Consider the following 10,357-nt stretch of genomic DNA (forward strand, 5'->3'; position numbering starts at 1 on the left):
TTTCTAAGTCATATGTGAGAAACTAAATTGTAACAAAACCATGCAAGGAAGTGAGAAAATTCACTTTCCTATCCCTAGGCAAGATAAATGTCGGGTTTTCTCTCCTCAGCTTACCCCATAATGTCTTAAGAAATAGCAAGGGAAAATTAGTTCAATTTGTTGTCACTACTTTCTTAGAGGATGCGATTGTGAAATTGTGATTTAGTCATAACTTTTAGCAGTAATCCTTCATTTGGTATGTATTTGAAAGTGTGCTTTGTAGTCTTTGGATCTCAAGCTCTACTTCTTAAAAACGTGAAAGTGTCATACTCTCCTAATTTTCTTTATATCTACCTATTTTCTTTTCTTTTTGTCTTTTGAGACTGACTCTCCTATCTTTCCTGGATTAGAAGTGGCTACTCATGGGCTCAATTCCAACTGTCGATCAGTTTAGAAGTTTTAGCCTGCTCCTCTTTGCCAATCTGGGCTGATTAGCCCCTCATTTGGGAATTTAGTGCTCCTGTAATACACTGTCTCAATTCAACACTTAGTGATGATTCCCAATCATGTTTAGCCTTATTGTAGGATGGAGCTGTGCAGCTCACACAATTCACTAGCCTCAGTCTTCCCCAGTAGCAGAGAGCATAGACATGGGCATGAGCCCTGGTAAAGTGTCTTTTTCCTCAGTGTCTTTTTGGTTATTTGTTTTTTTTGGTCAATTAATAAATCAATTTGCATTTACTAAACACATACTATGTGCCAATCAATTTGTCATCCTCCCTTCATATACAATCCTATAGGAAGAATAAAAAAATGCAAAGTTTAATATATAAGGTAAAAACAAAAGGAATCTTGCGTCCAAGAAGAATACTTTACATGGCCACATCCTCTGTACTCATTCACTCAGTACTAGGCAGTATGAATACAAAGAAAAACATGAAACAGTCTCTGCCCTCAATAAGCCTATATTCAGGAGGAAAGAACATATACCATATAATTCTTATCAAAGGTCATAATGAAGGGACCTTTTTCTTCTTATTCTCCTTGTTCTGTCTACTTCCTTTAAATTTTGTTTTCTATTCCATGACATGATGCTTTCCTGCTTCTTTTCCTATTTCTCAGATAGCTATAACTTTCTCTTTTTATGACTCATTTTTTTTCTTTTTATGACATATATAAGCATTCCTCAAAATTCTGTTGTCAAATTTCTTGTACCTCTACACTTAATTCCTTGGCAATCTCACCTACATGCATGGATTCAGTTATTACTCTTGCATGAATGACTCTCATATTTTTATCTCTAACTTCAACCTTTCTGCAGAGCTATACATATGTCTATGTACAGCGAGTTATTCCTTATAACAAAGAATAAAAAAAGAGGAGAAAAAATATTCAGCAAATCTAGTAACAATTCTGCATATACCCATGATAGGGTATTTAATGTTCCCTACTAAGAACATTAATTCCTTATTTTCAGTTGTCTATTGTGCATTTATATCTGAATGTCTCATGGGCAGCTGAAAAAAAATGTCTAAAAATAGACTTGACTTAACTTCACTCTCCAAATCAACTCCTTCTCATGATTTTCCTATCTCTGATCTTCATACAATCTCCTTATTGCCAAGGCTCAAAATACCAGATTTTTTATTGCTCCCCAGCATCTAATTGATCCTGTCCATGTTGATTTCATAACATTTCTCAAATTTGCATCAGTTTTCCATTCTTGGGCAGGTAGGTGGCACACTGGATAGAGCTTCTGACATGGAGTCAGGAAGACCTGAGTCCAGTTCAGCCTCAGACACTTAGTAGCTATGTGACCCTAAGCAAGTAACTTAACCCTGTTTGCCTCAGTTTCCTCATCTGTAAAATAAGCTGGAGAAGGAAATGACAAATCACTCTAGTATCTTTGCCAAGAAAACTCCAACTGGGGTCATGAGGAATTGGACAGGACTGACATGACTACACCAAAGATTTCCATTCTCATTGTAACAACCCTCAGGCATAATTACCTGGCCTACATTGTTGTGATAGTATCCAGGGCCCAGCAATGCTTTGTACATATTAGCAGTAGATGATTAATAAATGTTTGTTGAATTGAATTGAATTGAGCTACCTAATTGTGTTCTAAATTCTACTAAATTATTTTATTTTACATATTGGCATATGACTTACCTTCCTAAAGCTGTGTAACCAGAAGTGATATTTGCCCTTTGCTCACCCATATCACTTTATTTATAATTATTTTCTGGTCATATCATATCCTGCCTCATTTTATAGATCTTGTGTTTGTATACATGTTTTATCTCTCCTGGTATATCGTAAATTTCATAAGGGCATATAACCTGTTCTACTCAATTTTGCATTATGCACAGCTCCTAATATTGTGCCCTGCACATGGCCCTCTCTATATATTTGTTTAATAAATAAATGCAAAGTAGTTAATTATAGTTCATTTTATTATTTCTTTTTGAAATATATATATATATATACATATATGTATATATATATATATATATATATATATTTAGATGCAATTTGTTTTATTACATACTCATTTACAGATATAACCCTCCCATAGAACTGGAACTCCCTTTATAACAAAGAAACTTAACAAAGAAATATGAACTGACACCAAGATGATAGCTATCATTGTTTACAAAATTCTTCTCCTGTAGTCCCTTACATCTTTCCAGAAAAGAGAGAGATATATTTCCACATCTATTCTATAGGACCTAAAATTGCTCACTATAGTTATTCAGAGTTTAGCTTGCTTTTGACATTCTTTTTATTATCATTGTAATAGTTATCCTCTTGTTTGGCTTACTTCAATTTGAATCAGTTCATACAAGTTATCCTGTATTTTTATAAATTTCTCATAGTTGTCCTTTCTTATGAAACAGTGATATTCTATGAATTTCATATGCCATAATTAGCTCAGCTATTCATCATCTGAGGTATCTTTACTCAAGTTTTTTGAGATGTTATAACAAAAATTGCTGATCAGGCTTTTTTTTCTTTTGCCTCCTTGGGGTATCCCATTGCTGAGATCTCTGGATCAAAGGGTAGGGAAAATTTAGTAACATTTCTTACAGTTTATTAGACAGGTAATATACAAGAGACACTGGAGGCTTCAGACTCCAGCCTCTAACAGGTTCACTCTCGATCTGGTCAGACAGGAAAGACAGCTTCAAAGGGGTTAATATTAAGCTTTATTCTAGTCTAGTCTTCTCTAACACAGTATTGCTGATAACTGAAACCCCACAATTCTTACAGCATTCTCTAATCACCCTTCTCACAGGGGCTGGCACGAGTAGGGGGGCAACTACCGCCACATCTCAATGGGGTCAATTGAGACAGGCACCACTTGTACATTCAACCCTAAAGGTTTCCCCTAAATTCCCTCAAGCCTCAATGGGGACTGATTGAGACAAACACAGATTTTCCCCTCCCAAGGCTTGATGGGGGTCGATCAAAGCACACAGCATTCCAGCTTGTGCATTCAACCATAAAGGTAACCCAACTCACTGAACAATGGCCACCTGTTTTATAGGGCATCAGACAAAGAAGGCATTTTGCCAAGGAGTGACTTCATAAGGTTACATCAAATTTCAGCAATATCATGTCAATTCAGTATAGTGCATGCCCACCACAAGTGTGGTGGAGATGTTTTGAACCATGAGCCTGGAAACCCATATCTAAAACTGGGAAACAGAGATTGCTATGGCTGTAGATCCTGGGAAACTGAACTCTAAAAAATAATAACAAAAATCCACTTTACACACACTAAAATCCACCTTACACAGTTATGAACTTTTTTTCCCCAGAATTATTGGACTAATGAACCAGTAACCAACATTGTATCAGTATGCCTGTATTCATACAGTCCCTCTAACATTTATTTCCTTTTCTTATCTTGGACAATATGATAGATGTTAGTCAAGTTATGGTTCATTTTATGATCCTATTATTAGTCTTGGAGACTAGGACTGTGTATGTAGATCAGGTAGAAATAATAAAATGATGTACTGAAGTATTAATTATTGTTAATGTTATTTGGTTTATCGATTTGGTCTTGTCATTGTATTGTCACAGTTCATGAAACTTTGCTAACCCTATTGGAATCCTTCACTCGTTACTCATAACGATTAATGACTTTTAATAAGACAGGAAGGTACAGGTCAGATAAGGAAATAATTAAATTTTCCAACTGAGTTCTAGATTTGTAGATGGTACTCTAATAAATACATTTGACAATGTCATGCTTTGGTTTCTTAGTGGCAATCATAGCTGTATCAGTCTAGTTTCTGCTGATAAATAGTAAATTCCATGAAAGTAGGGGCCTTGACATTTTCATCCTTTGTAGTCTTGTAATTATTTTTACTTTCTAGTGTTCAGCACCAATTGTTGATTAAGTATAATTGTACAAGTTACTTTATATTCTTACAATCCTCATATTAATTTTATTTTTCATCTAATACATAACCTTTTCTATCATTTTCTCTCTGTTGTGTTGATATCATTGTTAAAGAACAATATCATGACTTAAAAGTAAATGGGGAGGGTGGCACCAAGATGGTGGAGCAAAAGCAGGGAATTGCTTGAGCTCTCCCCCAAACCCCTCCAAATACCTATAAAAATGACTCTAAACAAATTCTGGAGTGACAGAACCCACAAAATGACAGAGTGAGACAAATTTCCAGCCCAAGACAACTTGGAAGTTCAACAGGAAAGATCTATTGCACCAGTCTGAGAGAAGAGCAAAGCCCAGAGAGGGCTGTGCCAGCACATATGGGATGGAGCAGGCCTAAGGGGACTGAATCACTGGCAGCTGTGGCAGTTTCCAGACTTCTCAACCCACAAATGCCAAAGAAAACTTAGAAGATCAGTAGGAAAGGTCTGTTGCATGTGGGTGAGAGAGGAGCAATGTCAGACTCTAACCCCAGAGTGGTGGCAGCAGCAATGGCAGGGGCAGTGGCAGTGGAAGTGGCTGCTTCTGGAGCTCTTGGCCAACAGACAATGAGGAAATTGAGTGGCTAATCAGAGGGGGATTGCAGGGATCTCTTTGCTGGCTCTGAGGCAGGATTCCCTTGCTTTGCCAATGCTTGGATCTGGGTCACAGTCCTTGGTGACAGTCTTGGGGTGAGAAGAAGCACTGACATGGCAGAGCTTGTGGCAGCGATGGAGAGGGAATCCTTCTCACAGCTCCAAGGCAGAAAAGAGTGCTTGTGGTCACATACAGACAAGAATACTGACCAGGAGAGGAGTAAACACCTCTCTTTTGATCATACCACCTTGGAAGAACTGAACATTTACAGGTCCCTAGAAGTTATCTATTAAAAGAGCTATACAAAACCACTGAAGCTTGAGACAGTACACCCTCCACACTGAAAGCAGAGTGCTACCTTAACAAAGAGCTAAAAAGTCAAGAAATTGGAAGGGAAAATGAGAAAAACAATCATGAAAACACAAGATTTAGCAGCTTCTACATTGAAAATTTGACTTTCAAATACAGGAATCAAGAGAAGCATGAAAAGGTAAACAGGAAAGAGAAATCATAAGGGATTCATTAAAGTTGAACTGTTTACAATCCTACATGGAAAGATGTATTTGTAACTCATGAGACCTTTCTCAGTGTTAGAGTATATACATATATAGCATAGGGTGAGTTGACTATGAAGGGATGATATCTAAAAAAAATAAAATCAAGGCTGAGAGAGGATTGTACTGAGAGAGGAAAAAGGGAGATGTAGAATGGGGTAAATTACTTCACATAAAAGAGACAAGAAAAAACCTTTACAATGGAGGGGAAGAGGGAAGAGGTGAAAGGGAAGGGAATGAGTGAACCTTATTTTCATCAGATTTGGCTTAAGGAGGGAATACCATACACACTCAATTGCATATGGAAATCTGTCTTATTTTACAGGACATTGGGGGTAAAGAGTATGGGGAGGATAATAGTAAGGAGGGCAAAAGGGAGGAGGGAGTAATCAAAAGCAAACACTTTTGAGGAGGGACAGGATCAAAAGAGAGAATAGAATAACTGGGGGGGGCAGGATAGAATAGAGGGAAATATAGTTAGCCTTTCACAACATGACTGTTATGGAAGTGTTTTGCATGACTACACATGTATAATCAGATTGAATTGCTTGCCTCCTCAATGAGGGTGGGTGGGGTGGGGAAAGGGAGAGAATGTGGAACCCAAGGTTTTAAAAATGAATGTTAAAAATTGTTTTTACATGTAAAAAAAAGTAAATGGGGAAAGTAGCAAATAAACTGAGATAATCCACATAGAAATTGGGTAATACATCTCTAAAAAGCCAAAAATTGATTATTTTAAAGTATTTTGAGTCCATTCATTATTGAAGAAAGTTTAATTTTTAATAAATTGTGTTATTGCGCCTTTTTGTAAAGTTTCATTAAGGCAAAAAAATCTATTAAACATAATTTCACAGAAATTATAATGTCTAGTTCAGTCAGTTGGTGAACTAGCATTTGTTAAGCACTTACTTTGTGTCAGAAACTGTACAACAAAATTCCTGACTTTCACACATATTAAATGTCAGTCTTTCTTCATGTGCAAGGCAGCAGAAATTTTTCATACATAGGGGAGGACATTTGGACCTGGATTTAGTTCCATGTTTTTATGACTGAAGAATGAAAAAAGAAGTGTCTTAGAAAATGCAATGTGTTTGAAATTCTTTGTGTTAACTGAAGTTCACTTATCAACTATACTTGGCATTTCTATTCATATTAAAATCATTTCTTTTATTCATACATAGAGCACAAAATATAAACTATGTTTTTTTAACTTTTTGGAACTTTGATTTTACAATCAGAATATTGAAATGAAAACTAACCCATTGCTACTGACATCAGTTAAAGGAAAATGATAGTGTTTAAAGTGTCACAAGAATCTATGAGTCTTGTCATATATAACAGGGCCAGAAAAATGCCTGCTAAGAAGTGTGTTACTACTCCATAAATAAGTATAAATCCTGTGCTGTGAGGCCAATTTATTTCATTTTTTTCTAGCAAAGAATGCCAGCATGTATCAAATTAAACTTAACATCGAAAAACTAATATTTGAATATGATTTGACAAAGAAAAATCAGCTTAATGAAATAGAGGAATACCTGTAAGAGATGATGACTTAATCATGAGAGGATTAAATAATATTTAACACCTCATATAGTTGATGGGATTTTTTTAAAAAAATAAGCAATGAAATATGTGGATGTATTACATTTAGCATCTGGTAAAACTTTCATGAGAGGTATATAGTACTTTAAAATGGAATAAAATTTCTTGTATGCATCATTTTGTTTTCCCTTTCTTCACAGAAATTTTTTAAAGCAGTAAAAGTAAGGGAAACAGAAAGGGTATTCCTGAAGTCTGGACACATAGTCAAAAATGCATATTTTCAAGAAATTAAATGACTGAAATTTTCAACATTTTATTTCATTGGATTATTAACAAACAACATCTTCAATATGATTTCCATCATTTGTGATGTACAGGTTGATGTGCTTTGCAAGATTCACGTGAACTCAATGCAATAACTCCATAACTCCACATTGCCATCGATTTTAGCACATTCACTCTTAGAATATGAATATGATGCTACGTGGAGTTGAAAAAATTATTTATTAATATTCCAATTAAACAAAATATTGTTGAAAATTTCAATCATTTCATTTCCTGAAAATATGCACTTTTGCCTATGTCCAGACTTTAGGAACACTCTGTATATCTAAAATTTAGAACTGAAGTTAATATAAATTATGTGGTTCCAGAATTTTTTTATTGGAAAAAGACCATTTTATGACACAATATAAAATGAAGTGTTTCAAATATTTGAACAGGTGGTGTTGGCTCCAGAATGGTTTGAACTAACTCTTCTTCACCACTGAAGAATACCTGACTCAGGGAATAGGGTTAGAAAAAAAGCAGAGTTTGGCTTCATTTTCTAAACTCTTTAAGTTTAAGTAGTAGATTTGAGTCTTTCATCTTTAAAATGTCTACCTTTGTGTTTGTGTTCAAAAGCACAGGAATAGGCTTATTAAAGTATGTAGTGTTTCACTGAACTTATAATCATTTCCCAAACCCTTCTGATTTCACTGTTTCTGTCAGTAGCACACAGCAGCCCATACTTAAATATTTTGTTAAATTTAACACTTCCACTGTCCCTCTACTTATGTGATATCCTAAGTCATTGTTTCAAATGTTTTTAATTGCCCTTATGAGGAGAATATTATGATAGATGCTTAAAACTTCACTTGTCCCTGCCCTCTCCTCAGTGTATGGGCATAAAATGTTTTTCCCTTTCAAAGCTTCTAGAAAGAACACCCTCTTCACCTTCACTATAACCTGGTTTCTAATCCTACCACTTGATTAAACAATTATCAAGGTTACTTATTTCTTTTTTGGGTGTGGGGCAGGGCAATTAGGGTTAAGTGACTTGCCCAAGGTCACACAGCTAGTACATGTGTCAAGTGTCTGAAGATGGATTTGAACTCAGGTCCTCCAGATTCCAGGGCTGGTGCTCTACTCATTGTGCCACCTAGCTGCCTCAAGGTTACCTATTTTAATTTGAAATTTGAAATAGTTGAATTAGCTCAAAAGAAATGCAAGGAGTGCACATTTAGAAAATCCATCCCAAATGTTCACATGGACTATGTGTGTCCAACTTGTGGTAGAACGTTCCAAGCTTTTATTGGTCTGATAAGCCAGTCAGACACATTGAAACTTGATTCCAGCATGGTGATGTCATTTTGATCTTCTTTGAGAATGAAGGACAACAACCAACCAACCCACCAACCAATCAAGGTTACCATTTATCTCTGAGTAGCAGCTTGATATCCTTTCTTGGCTCTTGTCAAACTGCTTTCTTCTCATTTTTCCCCTATTCATCCAACCGTGTTTGCTTTCTTATTCTTCTTTGCAGGATCATCGATAATCATCTCTTGACCGTGATGATGGATGTTTCCTTAAGTCCTGTCATAGGCCCTCTTTTCTTTTGTCCCTGTATTCTCTCCCTTGGATATCTCTTTGGACCCTCTTAATCATTTGTCATCTCTACCTAGATAACTCCCAGATCTCTACATTTAGCCTTAATGTATCTCCTGAATTTCAGTGATGCAACATCAGTGATACATTTTCAAGGGCTTATTGGAAATTGCTAGCTAGATGTCTTGTAGGCATCTCCAAGTAGATACATTCTCATGATGATCTAATAAAAAATATGGGGAATAGGAGAGGTGTAATAGGACTTGTGAGAAGGAAATATCATTCTCATTTTCTAATAGGGAAAAGGGTGTTCTCTATGAATTCTGAGTCATTGAAGTTAATTTTGATTGCTGAAAAATTCTAGAATTGTTATTAAAGGATGTTTGCAAACAAAAAAAAAATCAATGAAAGCTCTGATGGGTTGATCAAGAACAATTTGGGATTGACTAACCTAATTTTCAGTTTTGCATTAGTGTTAGATAAATTAGGGGAATGTCATACAAGGGCTATATCTGAATTTTAATAGGTTATTTGACAAAGTCACTCTTGATATCAGTATGAATAAGGAGGGATATAGACTAAATCATAAAATAATTAAGCAGATAAAAGACTGGTTGTTGAATGACTCAGTGAATGATGATCAGAAGATCCATTAAGCCAAATGGAATTCTCTGGTAGTGGCTGTAGGGAATGCTTGATCCTGTTCAGTTCAGCAATTCTTCATTGAATGGGATGATCACATAGTTAGCATAATTATCAGATTTGCTGAAGACAAATCTAGGAGTGATATGACATTCTGGATAGAAAAATTAGGCTCTCAAAAGATCTCAATAAGTTAGAAAAAATGGGATGACTGTAATAAAATTCCGTGTAGTAAATAGAGGTATATATAAAAACTTTCATATAGGTTCAGAAAAATAACTGAACAAGGTGAGAGGCATGGCTAGACACTATTTCCTGTGAGAAAGACCTGGGGATTTCAATAAAATGCAAATTTAATGGGAGTGAATATTGTGAAGTGACAGCCAAAAAAATAATGCTATTTTGGTTTACTTTTGTAGCAACACAAACACGGGGAGAGTTGAAGTCTTAAAGGCTAGCTAATCCAACCTATATTGGCAGAATTCCCTATAAAATATCTCAAATTATTGTGTAGTTGTATAATTTTGTAAACAAACCTTTGGAAATTTATAATTTTAGGCAATTTATTTTCACCTCAAAACTAAATTAACCCATCTATAACTTATATTTGCCCATGACAACTCAGAAAGAGAAAGCTAATTCCCTTGCCACATGGAATTCCTTCAAATACTTGAAAGGAGCCCTCAAAGTCTCCCCTCCTGCCAAATTATCCTCTCACTACACTAAATAT

This window comes from Trichosurus vulpecula, chromosome 1, assembly GCF_011100635.1.
Source record: "Trichosurus vulpecula isolate mTriVul1 chromosome 1, mTriVul1.pri, whole genome shotgun sequence".
In the NCBI taxonomy this organism is placed as follows: domain Eukaryota; kingdom Metazoa; phylum Chordata; class Mammalia; order Diprotodontia; family Phalangeridae; genus Trichosurus; species Trichosurus vulpecula.